This window comes from Pleurodeles waltl, chromosome 6, assembly GCF_031143425.1.
Source record: "Pleurodeles waltl isolate 20211129_DDA chromosome 6, aPleWal1.hap1.20221129, whole genome shotgun sequence".
NCBI lineage: Eukaryota > Metazoa > Chordata > Amphibia > Caudata > Salamandridae > Pleurodeles > Pleurodeles waltl.
In genome coordinates this window covers 626,777,851-626,799,283 of record NC_090445.1, presented here as the reverse complement: position 1 = coordinate 626,799,283, position 21,433 = coordinate 626,777,851, and positions in this window count along the sequence as shown.

Below are 21,433 nucleotides of genomic sequence, written 5' to 3'. Positions count from 1 at the left end.
GCACTACTTGGTGGTCTACCACCATTTTGGGGTCCAAAATACACTACGACATGAGCAGAAGTGAGGAGTCTGTTGAGTGGACCTCAACGCGAGTCGGCGTGGAGCTAGAGAAGACAGAGACATATGCACAGAGTGAGGACTCGATGCACCCATGTCACAAACATCTCCACCATTTTGGTTTGGGAAGTTTTAACAAGTAGTGCACATTGATTTGCAGCAGCGGTGCACACACTTCTTTAAAATACGAGCAATTGCAAACTTTCTCTAGTTCATTAACATTGACGTGCATCACTGATTCACAGCGCGATTCACACGCTTCTATAAAATACATACAGCTGAAAGCATTCTTCAGTTTGATAACAGCGATGCACACGCTGATTTAATTTCTGTGCGCACTTTACACTTACAGCGCTTTGTGTGCTTGCAGTACACTTCAGGCGGTGACTTTTTAGCAGTGCACATCTGTGTATTGGTGATACACACCTTCTGCAGAATAGCACCAACTAGATCTCTGCTACATTTAACTCGTTAATATTTTTTTGGGGTGAAATTTGTAGCGGAAGTTCTTCTGACCTGTCATTACTCATTTTAGTTTAAGGAATTCACCATGCAGTCAGAGTGTAATTGTTACCCCAACTCTCTTTCTATCTCAGTCAGGTCCATTAAATGTGGTGTGGGAAAACTGGATAGAGATGTCTGAAATGTACTTAGAGGCTTTGGTTAGGCAAAAATGTAGTGCTACTAGAAAGAAAGCTTTATCGTTGAACACACATTGTAAGGCGGGTCAAAGTATCTTCCTGTGTGCACAGAACCAAATGGGGACCCTTTTGAAGATGTCTATATTGAAGCAAAAAAAGCTTGGAATGTGGGTTTGCGAAGGAAATTAATGTAGTGTTGAATAGATATATATTTTGTATATGCCCTCAAGCAGAAAACGAAACAATTGATGACTTAGTAGGAAAGCTGAGACAGTTATCCATGAAATGTAGGTTTGGGGCGATGACGGATAAACTTGTATGGGATCAATTAATTGTTCAAGGCAAGAATAAGACAATTCAGGAACGACTATAGGCTGCCAAGAACCCATCCCTGAAGGATGCTATAGACATGGCTAAAATAGTACAATAGTCCCAGTTGTGCATGAGAGAAATGGAGAAGAAAGAAAGGTGTACTGGTGATGTGTCAAATGTGTCTACGGGTGCATCAGATGTGGGTGCAGTGGTCAGGTCTGGTAGTTCCTTAGGGGAATCTAAACAATACAACAGAACATGTATTGGTGTGGAAGCAATTTTCAGACCACAGAGTATAAGAAATGTGGGGCAGTGAATGAGGACTGCAGGAAATGTGGTCAAAAGGGTCACTTTGCCTCAGTATGTATGCAAGGTAGCAAACAGGAAGGGGAGAAAATCAATTTGGTGGCATATTTGGAAGCATAAACGCAGTTTAGAGGGCAGGACAAATGGAAAGGTGTATGTGGCAGAAGCTGGGCCACCCATATTAGGTTGGCTACACCAATATGATCCTAATATTATTATCAACCTGACAGGGGCCCCACAAGTATTGGTGGTTGAAGAAATATTACTTAAGGATATTTTTGGATGAAGCATGGGAATTGTTTAAAGATGAATTAGGTCTTCTCAAGGGGTGCATCCATAAAATTGTGTTGAAGACTTATGCATTGCCTATTCATCACAAAGTAAGAAGAATACTCTTGGTTACTCGTACTGCTGTGAAAGAGTTGTTGGATGAGATGGCATTGAGAGGAGTAATTGAACCGGTGGAGCCATCCAGCTGGGTGTCTCTAGTGGTCATTACAGAGAAATCAGATGGTCGCTACAGATTCTGTATGAATTTGAGGTCGCTCAATCAAAATGTTGTGGTAGACACCTAACCATTAAGCAATATCAGTGAAATAATTCTTGGTGATGGTAGGTAATTTCAAAGCTTGACTGGACAAATGTCTACCACCAAATCAAGTTACATGGAGATTCCAAATCTCTCACATCTTTTATTACCATGCAAGGCACGTTTCATTTCACTTGCATGCCCTTTGACCTTTGCTCAGCAGTTAGTGTATTCCAGAGAATAATGGATGAAGTCCTCAAAGACATGAGAAATATCTTGTACTTTCAAAACTACATTTTGACTTTTGGCATTACTGTTGAGCAACACAAAATGATTCTCAGTCAAGCGTTGCACAGAGTGACGGAGGCTAGGTTGAATTTATGTTGAGAATAATGCAAAACTTTGGTACAACAGGTGGGTTATTTGGAATATAGCATCATGGCAGACAGAGTCAAACCTAAAAATGTATTGCAAGCAATCAAATTGGTTCCAGCTCCTACAGACAAGGATATATTGAGATCTTTCTTAGGTCTCCTCGAGTATTATGCCAAATTTGTGGAGACATTTTTTGACAAGAGATAGGCCCTCATTATGACATTGGTGGTAAATCCCACTTACCGCCATGCCGACTGGCGCCAACATACCGCCACGGATATCCGCTACCCATATTATGACACACAAATGGCAATCCGTCAATATTCAGCCACACATAAAAGTCTGCCACACCAAAGGTCAGTGATAAACTGGCGCTATCAAAACCCACACCGTTATGCCAACAGAACAATGCTCACAACATTATGACCCACGAATCACCACGGCGGACATTCTTTGGCGGTAAACCATTGGCGGTACATACCGCCGCACTCAAAATGCACACACTCAAACAAAACTACACCACATTGCTCAATTTAAACTACACAAACCTGACACCCATACACACACCATATCCACATACCCACACCACTATAAAACACACACCCAAATTACCCACAACCCTTTACGAATAAAAACAATTGCCACAAGAGAGTTAGCAAGACCACAGACAAGACCTCAGCCACACACCAGCATCACCTATACACCACCCACGCACCCCACACTACACACCCCAACACAGCATCCTACACACCCTCACCCACACCACTCACACTTCACCCATGGCACCACAACGACACCCCAGGTTCTCTGAAGAGGAGCTAAGGGTCATGGTGGAGGAAATCATTCAGGTAGAGCCACAGCTATACGGAGCACAGGTGCAGCAAATAACCATTGCTAGGAAGATGGAGCTATGGCGGAAGATCGTAGACAGGGCCAGCACCATGGGACAGCACCCCAGAACAAGGGATGACATCAGAAAGAGGTAGAACGACCTACGGGGGAAGGTGTGTTCCATTGCAGCAAGACATCAACTGGCTGTACAGAGGACTGGCGGTGGACCCCCACCTCCTCCCCCACAACTAACAACATGGGAGGAGCAAGTCTTGGCAATCATGCATCCTGAGGGCCTGGCAGGAGTAGGAGGAGGACTTGACTCTGGTAAGTCAACTCTCTATTACTATCACCCCCCCTACCTGCATGACACCACATACCCCACCCTTACTCTCACTCCCATTACTCCACCACCTCCCACACACCCCACCATCACAACCCACTCATACCAAAGCCAAGCTCTGCATGCACCACCTATGCATGGACACCACTCACAGCCCTGCATGGACAACTGTCACTAAAGCATGCACACTAGAGATAATCACCTAGCCCACCAAATAACACCTCATACAAGGCAAAGCTGCCAGGAAGGAATCTGCCATTGGAAGTATTGACGAATAATTGCACTTCTGTTTTCCTCATCCTCTGCCTCCTCAATTTCACTGTCAACAGGGTCCACTGCTGCCACACGGCCATCTCTATCCTCCTCCTCCTGCAGAATAGGCACATGGCGGCGTAAGGCAAGGTTGTGCAACATACAACATGCCACGAGGATCTGGCAGACCTTCTTGGGTGAGTAGCACAGGTATTCGCCTGTTAGATGGAGGCAACAAAACCTGGCCTTCAGGAGGCCGAAGGTCCTTTCTGTAATCTGTCTTGTTCACCCATGTGCCTCATTGTAACGTTCCTCTGCCCTTGCCTGTGATTCCTCACAGGGGTCAGTAGTCATGAGAGGTTGGGGTAACCAGAGTCACCTGCAAATATTGAGGGACAACTGTTAGCCACACACTCACCCTTAGGGCCCACAACATACCCATTCACCAACATCCACTTGGTGGGAATCAGGGCTCACCTAATAGCCACACCCGGTGCCTCCGGAGTTGGGCCATCACATTTGGGATACTGCTATTCCACAGGATAAAAGCATCATGTACAGACCCAGGATATTTAGCATTGACATGGGAGATGTACTGGTCCACCAGGCACACCATTTCTGATTTTGATTTCTGAAGACCTGTTCATGATGTTGGGGATATGTCCCATTGCATAGAAATCAGATTTCACTGTGGCCAATTCCTCCACCTGGGGTAATACAATGTAGCTGCACGTGTGTTTAATCAAGGCAGACAACACTCTGGTCAACACTATTGAGAACACTGGCTGTGACATTCCTGCTGCCAAGCTCACTGTCACTTGGAAAGAACCAGTTGCCAGGAAAAGGAGCACAGATAGCATTTGCACAAGAGGGGTGATCCCAGTGGGGTGACAGATAGCAGATATCAGGTCAGGCTCCGATTGGGCACACAGCTCTGTGACGGTGGCCCTGTCAAGTCTATAGGTGATGATTATGTGCCTGTCCTCCATTGTTGCCAAGTCCACCCTGGGGTCTGTACACTGGGGGATGTCGCCATCTCCTATTCATCCGCAGAGGTTGCAATCAATGGAGCAAAAGAGTGAGTAGTTGGTCATTATTTGTACATTCTAACAACTACAGTGCAATGCATTTTGCGATTGTTACAATATTGTGGTGGGATATGTCCATAATGTGTATTTGTGTACTGTGACGCAGTTAGGATCTATGGCCTAACCCCCACCCCTGAAATGGTGTCCACCTGTCCTGTATGGAGGGACAAGTGGAAATGGGGTGATTCCTCATTGGTTTATATTGGGCCTTATGGGTTACACTGGCAAATGGTGATGTACGCCAGCGATGACGGTACGCACTGCAGCGGACGTGACCGTCATTTTCTATCTGTGCACATACTTGCTACCTGACCTTCAACAGGAGAGGACCTACACTGCATTTGCTGCTGTGACCTGTGTCTGGAACCTACCATGGCTCGTGTCACTGGGGAAAGGGCCCCTGCCTTCACCTCAGCCGGGTTGAAGCGACTGGTGGATAGGGTCCTACCCCAGTACCGACTATTGTATGGGCCTCCAGACCAACAGGTGAGTACACTGTGAGTACGATGCATGGGGTGTGAATGCATGGATTGCTGTGTGTGAAGCCTCATGTGGGGAGGGTGAGTGGATGGGCCCTGGGCAGCATGCAGCATGTATGCTGGGCCATGTCTGTAATAATAGGGATGGGATAGGGCATGGTGGGGCATAAGTGTAACAGGCAGGACGGTCGGACTAATACCTTTCCCTGTGTATATTTCCCCTGCATGTCAGCCCCATCAAAAGAAGGGTATATGGCGTGCCATCGCAAAGGACGTGCAGACGCTGGGGGTCTACTGCTGGCGGAACACCCACTGTCGGAAATGGTGGGAGGACCTGAGATACTGGGAATGGAAGACGGCGGAGGTCCAGCTGCAGATGGCCTCCCAATGAGGAAGGGGTGCCCGTCGAACTCTGACCCCCTTGATGGCCTGCATACTGGCAGTGGCCTATCCAGAGCTGGATGGGCACTTGGGGGCATCACAACAGCAACAAGGGGGTGAGTACAGTGCCGTTCATTAATACTTACGCCTGGTGGGGTGGTATCCGGGTGGGGGATGTGGGCCTGTGGATGCCCCTAGGCCAGGCCTGACATTGCATAGTAGGTCCCATGTTGGGCAGGGTTCTGATGTGAAAGTCCTCCAACCAAGCTAGTAGACACCCACTGCTAAGCAGGGCTCTGTGGGTCTCAGGTAAGCTGCAATTGGCGTTAGGTGTCCCTATCCATGGGCTGGGGAGTAGCATTGTGACGGTAGTGCATTGCCTAATGCGTAGGGCTGTTCCCTGTGTGTGAGTGTGTTGTGTACGCCAACGGTGGTGTTGGTGCCGCCATTGACCATGTGTATCCTTTGTCTCTCTCTCCCCCTTTTAGTTTTGTCACCCTGTCCTTATGTGCATTAGCATCATCTGGCGGAGGGCAGTGTAACTTTGCATTTCAATGACTTGGTTCTAATCTGTGTGGCAATGGCATGCTGATATTTCCCACTTCTATGCCCACTTACTGTTCCCTCTGGCAATTCATTTTGCAGATGTTGGTGACCTGACATATACGGCTGGTGTGATCACTACAGCCAGCTACAGGTCATTAATCTATGCTACTTCTATGTACAGTTCATTTGTAATGGTTGTACCTGTTTCAAGCAATACATATTTGAAATGCATGACATACTCAAAATAGATTTTGATCCAAGGGTGTTTATTAAAGTGCTAACATATAGGGGGAACGTGCAATGGGATAGGGTGATGATGGAGGAAAGCCCAGGGTATTGTTCCAGTCTGTTTGTAGCACAGGTGCAGTGTCCATGGGAACATAGGAAGAGGAGCAATGGCAGTTCAAGGTGGAGAGGGTGACAGAGTGGGACACAAGGGTGACCATTAGGAGAGTCTCATTGCCTGGCGGGGGTCTTGGCAAGTGTCTCTGGCTGCTGCCTGGATCGCAGGGAACGTTTGCGGGGTGGTTTACCTTCTGCAGGGGGAAGGGTGCTGGTGGCCTGTGAGTCCTGTGGCGGGGCCTCCTGGCCACTAGCGGCAGCGGAGGTAGATGGCTGTTCAGATGTCTGGTTAGTGGCAGGGGCCCGCTGGTGTGAGACTGACTCCCTCATAATGTTGGCCATCTCTGCCAGCACCCCTGCTATGGAGATCAGCGTGTTGTTGATGGCCTGCAAGTTCTCCCTGATCCTCTGGTACTGTCCTTTCTGCAGCTGCCTGTTCTCCTGCACGTTGTCCAGGATCTGTCCCATCGTGTCCTGGGAATGTTGATAAGCTCCCAGGATCTTGGAGGGTGCTTCCTGGAGAGTCGGTTCCCTGGGCCTGTCCTCCCCCTGGCACACAGAAGTCCTCCCAGTGTCCCTATTGGCCTGTACCTCTGTCCCCTGAACAGTGTGCCCACTACCTCTGACCCCAGGTCCTTGATTGTATTGTGTGTGAGGTGTGGCCTGGGGTCCCTGTAGAGGTGGACACACTACTGATTGATGTGTCCTGGGGAGAGAGGTGTGGGTTGCCTGGGTGGGAGCGGTGGTGGTCTTTCCCAATGGGGGAGGCTCTGAAGTGGGGTGTGTCTGGGCCTGGTTAACCGGCTGTCCAGTGGTCCCTGATGGGCCAGGTTGGTCATCCAGTTCCTGATGACCAGAGATGCTGTCATCACTGTGGGCCTCTTCAGTTGGGGGACTGGATAGTGCTGGCACCTCCTTTTCGGTGACATTGGCTGGGGTACCTGTGGGGGTGTAAATGATGTGTTATGGTTACTGTGTCTGACATACTGTACATCCGTGGCTTCCCCACTATGGTTGGATTTACCCTGCCAGCTTTCACTGGTGTATTTTAATATATGGTGGGATTGGTAGTTCTCTCTGCTATGCATGCTTTGGTGATGATTGTCCGTGCAGGGATGTGAGGGGTGTCCATGCATTGGTATATTATGCAGGCTTGGCATTGGGATGATTGAGATGTGATGGTGGGGTGTGTGGGATGTAGTGGAGTGATGGGAGTGAGGGTGAGGGTACGTGATGGCATGCAGGTAGGGGGGTGAAAATAGTAGAGAGTTGACTTACCAGAGTCCAGTCCTCCTCCGACTCCGGCCAGGCCCTCGGGATGCAGTATTACCAAGACTTGCGCCTCCCATGCTGAGTTGTGGGGGAGGAGGTGCCACCTCCAGTCCTCTGTACAGCAAGCTGGTGTCTTGCTGCTGTGCAACTTACCTTCCACGTAGGTCATTCCACCTCTGCCTAATGTCATCCCTAGTTCTTGGGTGCTGTCCCACGGCGTTGACCCTGACCACGATTCTCTGCCATAGCTCCATCTCCCTTGCTATAGATATCTGCTGCACCTGTGCTCCAAATAGCTGTGGTTCAACCCTGACGATTTCCTCCACCATGACCCTTAGCTCCTCCTCTGTGAAACGGGGGTGTCTTTGTGATGCCATGGGTGTTATGTGAGGTGTGTTGGGGTGGGTGTGTTGGGTAATGTGTTGGGGTGTGTGATGTGGAGTGTGTGAGTGGTGTATAGGTGTGAGTAGCGTGTGGCTCTATTTGTCTTAGTGGTCTTGGTGTCTCTCTGGTGGCAATGCTTTGTAGTTATAAAGGGTTGTGGGTACTGTGGGTGTGTGCTTTTTAGTGGTGTGGGTGTGGTGTGTCTATGGGTGTCAGGTGTGTGTTATTTGAATTGTCCAATGTGGTGTTGTTTTCTATGTGGGTGTCCATTGTGAGCACGGTGGTATGTACCGCCAATGGTTTACTGCTGTTGAATGTCCGCCGTGGTGTAGGAGGCTGGCCTGGCTTATAGTGGGTACCTGATGGTACTTACACCTTGTGCCAGGTCCAGTTATCCCTTATTAGTAGATTAGTAGTGTTCTAGCAGCTTAGGCTGATAGAGGTAGCTATAGCAGAGCAGCTTAGGCTGGACTAGAAGACATGCAAAGCTTCTTCTATACCACATATGTCATATAGCACTATAGCATACGAAAACACAATACTCAGAGTTACTAAAAATAAAGGTACTTTATTTCAGTGACAATATGCCAAAAGTATCTCAGAGGATATACTCCCTTAGGAGGTAAGTAATATACACAAAATATACACACAAACCAAAATCAGGTAAATAAAACACTTAGAATAGTAGTGTAAACACTGTAGAATACAATAGAATGCAATTGGAGACAATAGGCCTAGGGGTAACACAAACCATATACTCCAAAAGTGGAATGCAAACCACAAATGGACCCCAGGCCTAGTGTAGTGTGTAGAGAGTCACTGGGAGTGTAAGAAAACACTAAGGGTGTCCAAGATACCCCACCCCAAGACCCTGAAAAGTAGGGGTAAAGTTACCCAACTACCCCAGAAAGACAGTAAAGTCAAGATAGGGGATTCTGCAAAGACCACAACTGACTGCAAAGCACTGAAGACGGATTCCTGGACCTGAGGACCTGCAAAGGAAGGGGACCAAGTCCAAGAGTCACGCAAGTGTCCAGGGTGGGGGCAGGAGCCCACTAAACCCTGGTTGAAGGTGCAAAAGGGCTGCCTCTGGGTGGAAGAAGCAGAAGATTCTGCAACAACGGAAGATGCCAGGAACTTCTCCTTAGGTAAGAAGATGTCCCACGGCGTGCTGGAAGATGCAGAGTTGTTTTCACGCAGAAAGACCTCAAACAAGCCTTGCTAGCTGCAAGAGTCACAGTTGAAGATTATGGGTGCTGCCAGGGCCCAGGAAGGACCAGGAGGTCGCTCCTTGGAGGAGGAGACAGAGGGGGTGCTCAGCAACTGAGAAAGCCCATGCAGAAGCAGGCAACACCTGCAGAAGCACTTGAACAGGCGTTCAAGAAATTGGAGCATGGCGGTCATTTCAACACAACAAAAGAGGGTCCCACGAAGCCGGAGGTCAACTCAGCGAGTTGGGCAATGCAGGACGGAGTGCTGGGGACCTTGGCTGTGCTGTGCACGAAGGAAGTATTGCAAAAGTGCACAGACTCCCTAGCAGCTGCAGATCACGCAGTACACAGGATTACTGTCTGGCGTGGGGAGGCAAGGACTTACCTGAACCAAATTTGGACAGAAGGACCACTGGACTGTCGGGGTCACTTGGATCCAGCTCCTGTGTTCCAGGGACCACGCTCATCAAGATGAGAGGGGACCCAAAGGACCAGTGATGAAGAAATTTGGTACCTGCTGTAGCAGCGGGAAGATTCCATTGACCTACAGGAGATTTCTTCTTGGCTTCCAGTGCAGGGTGAAAGCAGACAGCCCTCAGAGCATTAACCACCAGGAAAAAGTTGAGAAAGCCGGCAGGATTAGGCACTACAATGTTGCTTGTTATCTTCTTACTACTTTGTTGTGGTTTTGCAGGCGTCCTGGAGCAGTCAGTGATCGATCCTTGGCAGAAGTCAAAGATGGAAGTGCAGAGGAACTCTGGTGAGCTCTTGCATTCGTTGTCTGAGGAGGAACCCACAGGAGAGACCCTAAATAGCCCTCAGAGGAGGATTGGCTACCTAACCAGGTAAGAGCCTATCAGGAGGGGTCTCTGACATCACCTGCTGGCACTGGCCACTCAGAGGTCTCCATTGTGCCCTCACACCTCTGCATTCAAGATGGCAGAGGTCTGGGACACACTGCATGAGCTCTGGACACCACCTCTGAGGTGGTGATGGACAAGGGAGTGGTCACTTCCTTTTTCTTTGTCCAATTTCATGCCAGAGCAGGGGCTGGGGGATCCCTGAACTGGTCCAGACTGGTTTATGCAAGGAGGGCACCATCTGTGCCCTTTAAAGCATTCCTAGGGGCCAGGAGAGGCTACTCCTCTCAGGCCCTTAACACCTATTTCCAAAGGGAGAGGGGGTAACACCCGTCTCTCAGAGGAAATCCTTTGTTCTGCCTTCCTGGGACTGGGCTGCCCAGACCCCAGGAGGGCAGAAACCAGTCTGAGGGTTGGCAGCAGCGGTAGCTGCAGAGAAAAGCCCAGAGAGCTAGTTTGACAGTACCCGGGGTCCATGCTGGAACCCCGGGGATGCATGGGATTGGCACCCCAATACCACATTTAGCATGGGAGTACAATTCCATGATCTTAGACATGTTACATGGCCATATTCGGAGTTACCACAGTGAAGCTACATATAGGTGTTGACCTGTATGTAGTGCACATGTGTAATGGTGTCCCCGCACTCACAAAGTCCAGGGAAATGGCCCTGAACAATGTGCTACTGCCAGGGTGCCCTCACACTTAGTACCTTTGCACCTAACCTTCACTAAGTGAGGGTTAGACATATAGGTGACTTATAAGTTACTTAAGTGCAGTGTAAAATGGCTGTGAAATAACGTGGACATTATTTCACTCAGGCTGCAGTGGCAGTCCTGTGTAAGAATTGTCTGAGCTCCCTATGGGTGGCAAAAGAACTGCTGCATCCCATAGGGATCTCCTGGAACCCCAGTACCCTGGGTACCTAGGTACCATATACTGGGAATTATAAGGGTGTTCCAGTGTGCCAATTAGAATTGGTGAAAATAGTCACTAGCCTGCAGTGACAGTTTTAAAAGCAGAGAGAGCATAAACACTGAGATTCTGGTTAGCAGTGTCTCAGTGATACAGTTAGGCACCACACAGGGAACACATGTAGGCCACAAACTATGAGCACTGGGGTCCTGGCTAGCAGGATCCCAGTGACACAGGCAAAATCGAACTGACACACAAATAAAAATGGGGGTCACATGCCAGGCAAGATGGTACTTTCCTACACGTGTTGACTCGTGGGTCATAATGTGGTGAGCGTTGTTCTGTTGTCGTAACGGTGTGGGTTTTGATACCGCCATTTTATTACTGACCTTTGGGCTGGCCGATTTGTGTGTGTGGCTTAATTCTGTTGGATTGGTGTTTGTGTGTCATAGTATGGTGAACGGATTTCTGCCGCCACGGCGATAAGTTGGCGGCCGTTAGGGTGGCGGTCAGTGGGATTTACCACCAATGTCATAATGAGGGCCTAAGACTTTACGTGGAATTAAGTTGTTTCCGGCAATTACACAAGAGAAGGGGAACGAGGCGAAAAAGAGTACTAAGAAGAAAGATTCCTATCCTTTGAATGACGGAGAGCAGAGATCTACAGACTTAACAGTCTTAACTTACGATGAAGACTCAGATGATGATGAATTTATTTTGCAGTTACTAAGAAATGGTCCCGCACCATCCATATGCAGCACATGAGAGAGGTTCAAGTACTAGTATAGACTGTACAGTTCCTATACCAATTTAATCTACACAGAGCCAGATACAGGTTAGCCATGGTATTTCTACTACTTCTGCTATTCAAAGGCCTATGCCACAGATTGATATACTGAGAATGTATCCAGATGTACCTATTATAGATACTGAAACACACTTACTAGTGCCAACAAGACAAGCTCCTCACATGAGACACGTCTATCAGAAACCAACGTTGATCCAGATAGAGTCTCCCCCGAATTTGATGTCCCCAATACAGACACAGCTGATCCAGAGATACATCCCCATAACAGGATCACAGACAGAAATGTCCGCCTTGACAAGTCAAAGTACAGGAATAATGTACCCTAGAGACCCAAATGTCCGACCAAGCCCAGATGCAGTGTCTGTACCAGTTGCCTTATGTCCAGTCATACCATTGTTTACCCAGGGAAATAAGAAGAGCAGTGAACAGAAAATCCAGAATCCAAACGTAGAGAGGGAGAGATTCACTAAGAACAACAGGTCAGTTAATTGATTTGAGCTACCAAATGATTTGGGAAGACAGGAATTTGGTCCTAGCCCATTTACAGACCCATTTACAATGACAACAGAGACCCAGAGTTTAACATTACAGCAAATGCCCGATGTGAGTAATAACAACCTTTTCATTACAAGGTTTGACATCTCAGCAGGTAACCGAATGGTTGGAGAAATTGAGTAGCACCCAAGGAGATCCCAGCGGAGGAAGTGCATTAAATTTACCTAAATTTAACTAGGCTTAGACTAGAGGCAGAAGACCTAATTGAGGGAATGACGGGGTTGGACAGAATTGACTCATTCTGAGAAGACGAGTTACATTATTTGTGCAAACTGACTACCAACAAAGCAGGAATAGTACCTCAGAAATTAGCAGAGCTGGCAAAAAAATATGAAATAGAAATTGAGAAAAACAAACATTTAAAGAGGAGTTACAGATTAGAATTTGTCTCAAAGGACTTTGAGAACATGAGAGTACAGAGAATGAAAATTCACATTAGGGAATTAATACACATCAGTCAAACATGGGGAGTATTAGATGAGCGGAAAGGCAGATGGGTGAAGAAAAGAGACAAGAAGGCAGGTTGAGGATCCAGTGAAAATCTTACCAATGAGAGAGATTCCTGGATGGAATTTGTCCATGTCCCTGGAGCAGAAGTGACATTTTGCCATTTACAACTGATTATCCCAGGTTGTGAGAAAAGCCAGAGGAATGGTACCTGCAAACAGATAGGTTTGTGAAACTCTCTGTGGGAGGATTCGAACACCCTGTTAGAAATGGTAATTTCAGCAGAGTTATGGGTCAAGTGCAAGAGAAGTGTAGATTGACCGACAAGAGAACCTTAGAGAGAGCCAGCAACAGGTGCACCGTCTACTGACGTAATGAAATATTACTATAAGATGATTGAATTTCTGAAAATGAGAATTTCACCCAAGAATATTGATTGGCAAAGTATAGAGAGGACAGCTCACGAACGGAAGGAGTCAATACATGCATAGTATGAGAGATTGTTGCAGGTATTTAAACAATACAGTGGCACAGAAACAATTGAGCCGAAAGACATGATTCATTTTGTGTTTAAATTTGTTGAAGGATTGAGACCTGAAATTAGCCAGATCATTAAGAGTCATTTGATTTGTTAGCAAGCAAAGCCGATTGATGAAGTATTTATTTCAGTATGCAAAGTACTGTAGTGATGAGATTAAGCTGAAACAGAGAAAGTTGAAAGAAAAGGCAATGATGATGCAGATTAAAGGAGCAAAAAACAGGAATGCAAGGATATTTTCCACAGCAGCAGCATGGACACATGTGGATATAGACCTAGGTGAAAAGTAGAGGTTGTGGTGGACCGTGGTCCTGATTGGAATACTGTGGATGTTCAGAATGATGAGCAAGGGAAGAAAAGAATGTTACCATGTCACGCTTGCTGAAGACTCGGACATTGGAAACGTGATTGTCCGATGTTAGAACAGGAAGGTGTTGTTCAGCAGACAAATGAAATCAATTCTTTCTCAAATGAGAAAGGAACGAGAAAGAGAGGTCAAAATCCAAATTTCCAAAGTAATGTGAATCAGGTACAAGGTTTTCAGCCTATGCAACAACTGCAAATGCCATGCTTGCAGATGCCCCAGTCGAAGCAAATGTTACAACAAGTTCAAATGGTACCTAGGCAGCGAATTCAAATACCTCAAGCCCCAGTGGAGCAGCAGCAGGTGATGCTTCCTCTGCAGGTCACAGGTCAAAGGTTTAACCAAAGTGATAACCCAATACACCAATACCCATTACACACAGCAAGAATGGAATAAATGATGATTGGGTGAGTGATAGTTCAGATGAAGAAGAGTGCATGTTAGCAGCTTCATTAGAAGTAGAGTAAAAAGGTCCATATGTGAAGGGGAAAGGTGATGGGTCACAAAGTCTCAATTTTAGTTGACACAGGAGCTACACGCTCTACAGTGAGGACAGAAAAAATTCTAAACCTGCCTCCTTCAGGGAAAACAGTAGAGATTTTAGGAGTTGCAAATCAATTTGACAAACTCGATTACAGAACCAGTTCATGTCAAAATTGGCAATTTAAGTGATTACACTAATTCTTAGTTTGTGATTCAAGTCCAGTATCCTTACTGGGGAGGATCTTGCTATGCAAAACAAGATGTTCTATTACTTGCTCAAATTATGGAATTGCCATTCAGACAAACAGTAATGATGAAGATGACTTGTCCACGGGAACAGTGAATGAGGAGTACCCTTTGATCAGTTTCTTTCCAGTTTTCACAATGCAAGATCTTCCTTTAGATTTACACGGAACAGTTAAAATGAAAGTGTGGGATTTTACAGGAAAAGACATTGGTCTAATTAAAAGAGTTGAGCCAGTTAAGGTTCCAGTCAAGCCAAATGTGATTTTTACTAAGGTGGCTTAAAAGAAGTATTGAGCAGCCCATGTAAGTCACCAATGATGGGAAAGTAAATGATATTGTGATTAAATGTTGTCCGTAGTGCCAAATCCAGCAGTGATATTGTTTCAGATCCCTTGCGATGCTGAATGGTTCACAGTAGTGGACCTGTCTTAAGCATACTTTTCTGTACCTCCTCTTGAGGATAGCCAGTTTCTTTTCTGTTTATTGTTGGTGTAGAATTCCTCAAGGGTTTTTAGAGTCACTGTCCATTTTCAACCATATCCTGAAAAAATAGAACCTGAAGTCATTGGAAATGCGTTTCCAATCAACATTAGTCAGGTACATTGATGATTTGTTAGTCGCTGCAAAGACAAGAGAAGCATGCATGTATGATACTATTGCTTTGTTGAATCATTTGGGAAAAATTGCCATAAAGTGTCCCCTGCAAAATTACAGTTCTGTCACAAAGAAGTAAAGTATTTGAGACACCTAATTAAGAAGGGAACTAGGAAAATTTCCAGAGAAAGGGTCACTGCCATATTATAGATTAATCCCTCAGTGACACAGAGAAATGTCAGGATGTTTTTTTGAATGGTGAGCTATTGTCATCAGTGGATTCCCAGCTTTTTAATTATTTCAAGGCCATTGCAGAAGCTGACTCACAAAGAAGTTACCAATCCTTTAATGTTAGACCGAGCCTGTATGAAAGCCTTTAGTGAATTGAGAGAGAAAACGTACAAAGCCCCGTCTTTGGGAATGTCTGACTACACAAAACTATTCATGCATGTTCCTTGTCTGTTCTGACTCAAGTCCATGGTGGTATAAACCGTCAGTAGCATATTTTTCACCTTCTTAAAACCCAGTTGCAGCAGCTTTACCTGGCTATTTAAGCACAGTAGCTGTGGTTGGATTGCACCTCACTCTGAGTGGGAGCATTATAATGGGACATCCTTTAACTGTTATGATCCCTCACTCCATTGAAGTTTTACTTACCAGAACCAAGACCCAACACCTGACCAATGCCAGACTGACACAATACGGGACCATTATTCTAAGGTCACCCAATGTAACGCTGAAAAGGTGTACAGTGCTTAACCCAGCAACTTTTCTTCCAAAAAAGAATATTGAGGTTAACAAATTGAAGGAAGTTGAACATGACTGGCTGGAGGTTACCAACTTGTGCACAAAACCGAGACCTGATATTCAAGATACTCGATTGGAAGAAAATGACCAAATTATTTTTGTCAATGGATCCGGTTTAAGAGATAAGAAGGAAACCTTGAGAGCAGGATGTGCTGTGTGCACAATTTCTGGAATACTCGAAGAGTCCTGTCTTCCGAGGAGTGTATTCTGCACAAGTGGCTGGGTTGGTAGCCCTAACAAGAGCACACCATGTCTCTGCAAAGCTTAAAGTCACCATTTACGCAGACAGCCACTATGGACTTGGAATAGTCCGCGATTTTGGCCAGCTATGGTCACAGAGAGGTTTCCTGACCTCTTCGGGGTCACCATTTAGAAATGATGACAGAATTCATGATCTGTTACAAACTTTACAAATGCCTGAAAAGATTGCTGAGGTGAAATGCAGTACACACCAGAAGTCACAAGATTTTGGCCCTCATTACAACCCTGGCGGTCAAAGACCGCCAGGGCTGTTTTGGAGTTTGTACCGCCAACAGGCTGGCGGTACAAACTCAGGCCTTACGAACACGGCGGAAGCGCCGCAGTCGCACCGCCGGGACCGGTGGTTTCCCGACACTTTTTTTCTCAGCGGTTGTAATCCAGGGGATTATGAGTCCCCCCCGCCAGCCTTTTCATGGCGGTATGAACTGCCATGAAAAGGCTGGCGGAAAGAGGAGTCGCGGTGTCCCTGGGGGGCCCTGCCACTGGCATTGGCAGTGCATGGGCCCCCTGCCATGCCCCATGGGGCTTTTCACTGTCTGCATAGCAGACAGTGAAAAGCGTTACGGGTGCAACTGCACCCGTCGCACAGCCGCAACACCGCCGGCTCCATTTGGAGTCGGCTCCCGTGTTGAGGCCGAGATCCCCGCTGGGCCGGCGGGGATCTCCAAATGGCCTCCACGGGAGTGCGGCTGCATTGGCGGCCGCCCGGCAGCTACAATGTTGTAATGAGGGCCTTTGTGTCAATGGGAAATGGATATGCGGATCAAGTCGCAAGGTTTTGTGCATTGAACTGTATATCGTTCAACAACAAATGGGAATTGTTATCTGAGGAGGAAATAGGTGCCAGTTTTACTCTAAATATAAATGACACTTGGAAAGAATTAAAAGTGATCCAAAAAAACGTTGGCAAGGAGGAAAAGAAAACTTGGCTAAAATTAAAATTTGTTCAGTGTGAGGACGACATTTGGGTGTCCGGGGAGGGACAAGTGGTTTTACCAAACAATTTATTGGCTCAAATGGCTAGATATTATCATGGACAAGCACATGTGGGAAGAGATGCCATGATTTGAACATTTAAGTGGTTTGCCACCACACTGCAACCCTCTCAAGATCAAAGCCACAACCTGAGAGCCGGAGCTTGGGTTGTGATCAGAAAACACGTCAGGAAATCTTGCCTGGAGCCAAGTTGGAAAGGGTTGTACCAAGTAGTACTGGTTACTACTACAACTGTGAAGTGCGCTGGAGTTCTAAACTGGATTCATGCCAGCCATACTCGGAAAGTACTCTGTCCTTTGGACAATGAAGAAGAGTTGTTGAGAGTACCAACAACTTCAGGACAAACTCCACGATCAGAAAAGGGAAGAGGAGAACCAGAGACTGAATCTGAGCAGAACAAAACCAGTGTAAACACTCCTGTGAGAGACATACAGGAGACTGACAGTGAAACAACCTCAACTGAGGTAGCAGGAGAGTCTGGTCAGAGAAGGTCTCTCCCGGAAGCAGACGACCCTGAAAGGCAAACAAAGCAAACTACAGACCAGAGGTGGAAGGAGTTGAGGCAGATCAGAGCCAAAATGATTTGATACCTCCTGAACCTGTTGCAGGTACATCAAGAGAAAATCCTGCAGAACAAAGAAAAGTTCCAAGTCCAACACTGAAAAGAGCATTGACAAAAGGTCCACTGAAAGGAGAATCCTGAGGGCCTCGCAGGAGTAGCAGGAGGACTGGACTCTGGTAAGTCAAATCTTTACTACTATATCCCCCCACCCTACCTGTATTCCATCACAAACTCCCACCCCTACCCTCACACCCATCACTCCACCACCTCACATATACCCCACTATCACAACCCACCCATCCAAATACCAAGCCCTGCCTGCAACACCAATGCATGGACAGCCATCACAGACCTGTATGGACACGCATCACCACAGCATCCACACTAGTGACAATCACTTAGCCAAACCAAGCACAACTCACACAAGCCAAAGCTGCCTTGGGAATAACAACCATAGTGGGGAACATACCCATGCACAAGATGGCACACACAGAAAAAATAACACTGCATTGGCATCCCACAGGACCCCTACTGAACGTCACCGGAGAGGAGTTGCCAGCAACATCCAGTACCCCCACAGAAGAGGCCCACAGTGATGACTGCAGCTCTGCACGCCTGGATCAGGATGACCAACCTGGCCCATCAGGGACCTCCGGACAGTCGGTTACCCTGCCACAGTCCCATACCACCACACAGCCTCCCTCCACAGGAAACACCAGCACAGCACCCACCCAACGGGCCCATGCCACTGTCCCCAGGACACGTCAATCAGCAGTGTGTCCACCGCTACAGGGACCCCAGGCAACCCCACAAACACAGGATGATCAGGGACCTGGGGTCAGTGGCAGTGGGCACACGGTTCAGGGGACAGAGACACAGGACAACAGGGAAGCTGGGAGGACTGCTGTGCGACAGGGGGGGGGGCAGACTGAGGGAACCGACTTGCCAGGAGGCACTCACAAACATCCTAGAGCATACCACCATTCCCAAGAGACCATAGGCCAGATACTGGCCAAGTTGCAGGAGAGCCAGCGGCTGCAGGAGGGACAGTACCTGGGGACCAGTGAGGATCTCAAACTCATCTACACCATCCTGGTCACCATTGCAGGGGTGCTGGGTGACATGGCCAACACCATGAGGGAGGCAGTGGCACAACAATGGGCCCCTGACACTAGCCACACCAGAGAACAGCCCTTCACCTCCGCTGCCGCTAGTGGACAGTAGGCCTCGCCACTGGAACAACAGGCCACCAGCACCCTAACCCCTGCAGAAGGAGAACCACCCCACAAACGGTCCCTGCGATCCAGGCAGAAGCCAGAGAACACTGCCAAGACCCCTGCCAGGAAATAAGACTCTCCTGATTGTCACCCTTCTGTCCTACTCTGTCACTCTGTCCACCTTGAACTGCCATTACTCCACTTCCTATGCCCCCTTGGACACTGCACATGTGGTACCAAGAGACTGGACTGTACCCTGGACTTTCTCCACCATCACCCCAGCCCATTGCACCTCCCCAAACAAATACAAATCTGGAGTCTGTCAAGTGATTCAAATATGTATTAGATCAACATTATCAAAGCATAGCAAGTCATATGTACAGTTACATTTACATTGGAATGATCTTTAGTGGGCAGTAGTAAACACACCAGGAGCCAGAGTGGGCCACAGAGATCTGAAAATAGAGATGCCAAAGGGTACAGTAAGTGGCCTTAGACATAGGGAAATCAGGCTGCCATGTACAATGTCCAATAGAAAAATGAAAAGTAAAGTGAAGTTACCGTGTCTTACCTGTATGTCAGTGGAATTACTGCTGTATTGTATTACTTCTGTTGTCCACATCTTCTTCCTCTCCCTCCGCTTCCTCACTGTCCACAGGCTCCACCGCTGCCACAAGACCATCTCCAGGCTCATCACCCTGCAGAAAAGGCACCTGGCGTCTCAAGGCTAGGTTGTGCAACATGCAACAATGATCTGGCACACCTTCTTGGGTGAGTAGTACAGGGATCCACCAGTCAGATGGAGGCACCTGAACCTGGCCTTCAGGAGGCCGAAGGTTCTTTGAATTATCTGCCTTGTTCACCCATGTGCCTCATTGTAACGTTCCTCTGCCCTTGTCCCAGCATTCCTCACTGGGCTCAGTAGCCATGAGAGGTTGGGGTAACCAGAGTTACCTGCAAATATTTAGGGACAACTGTTAGACACACACTGACCCTTAGGGAAAACCCAATACCCAGACACCTACTTATACTGGGTGGGAACCATGGGCTCACCTATTAGCCACACCCGGTGCCTCTGTAGTTGGCCCATCACATATGGGATGCTGCTATTACTCAAGATAAAAACGTCATGCACAGCGCCAGGATACTTGCCATTCTCATGGGAGATATACTCGTCTGCCAAACACACCATCTGCACATTCATAGAGTGATAGCTTTTTTTATTCCTGAAAACGAGTTCATTTCTCTGGGGGTGGGGAGACAAATGCCACATGTGTACCATCAATGGCACCAATGATGTTAGGGATATGTTCCATAGCATAAAAGTCAGCTTTCACTATGGCCAAATCCTTCTCCTGGGGAATACGATGTAGCTACACATGTGTTTCAGCAGGGCAGACAACACTCTGCTCAACACGTTGGAGAACATTAGCTGAGACATCCCTGATGCCATGACCACTGTAGTTTGGAAGGAACCACTTGCCAGGAAATGGAGCACTGACAGGACCTGCTGTAGAGGGGGGATACCTGTGGGCTGGTGGCTAGCTGACATAATGTCTGGCTCCAATTGGGCACACAGTTCTAGGATTGTGGCCCGATTAAGTCTGCATGTTATGATAATGTGTCTGTCCTCCATTGTCGCAAGGTCCACCAGGGGTCTGTACACCGGAGTATGTTGCCATCTTATATTCAGCCTCAACGGTTCAAGCCAATGAAGAAAACGGTAATCAGAGGGTCATATTCACACATCTATTGCACTAATGATGCATTTTTTCCTTTACAGAACTAGTATGTGAATCCGAAAATCAGTTGCCGTCCCAATCTCTTGTCTTGTGCCCCCCTGAAATGGCAGCTGCCTGACTTGTGAGGAGGGACAAGTGGAAATGAGGTAATTCCGCTGGCGTTGTGCACAATTGCGGTGGGCCATCGAAGACCGCTGCGCAACTTCACATTGGTTATCATTGGGGCCTATGGGTTCCAGGAGCCAACGGCGATGTTCGCTGGTGGTGACGGTACGCACCACCGCAGATGTGACCACCATTTTCAAGCTGTTCACTCACTTGCTACCTGACCTTCAACAGTAGAGGACCTACACTGCAAGTGCTGCTGTGACCTGTGTCTGGAAGCGACAATGGCTCATGTATCTGGGGAAAGGGCCCCTGCCTTCACTGCAGAGGAGTTGGAAAAACTGGTGGATGGGGTCCTACCCCAGTACATGTTACTCTACAGTCCTCCAGACAAATAGGTAAGTACACTATGAGCATGATGCGTGGGCCATGAATGTATGGATTGCTGTGTGTGTAAGCCACATGTAGGAGGGAGCAGAGGTGTCCTAGCCAGAGTGCTGCATGTATGGTGGTCAGTGTATGTGTGTCAGGGGATGGGAGGGATCTGGTAGGCCATGAGTGTGACGGTCCGGACGGTTGACTAA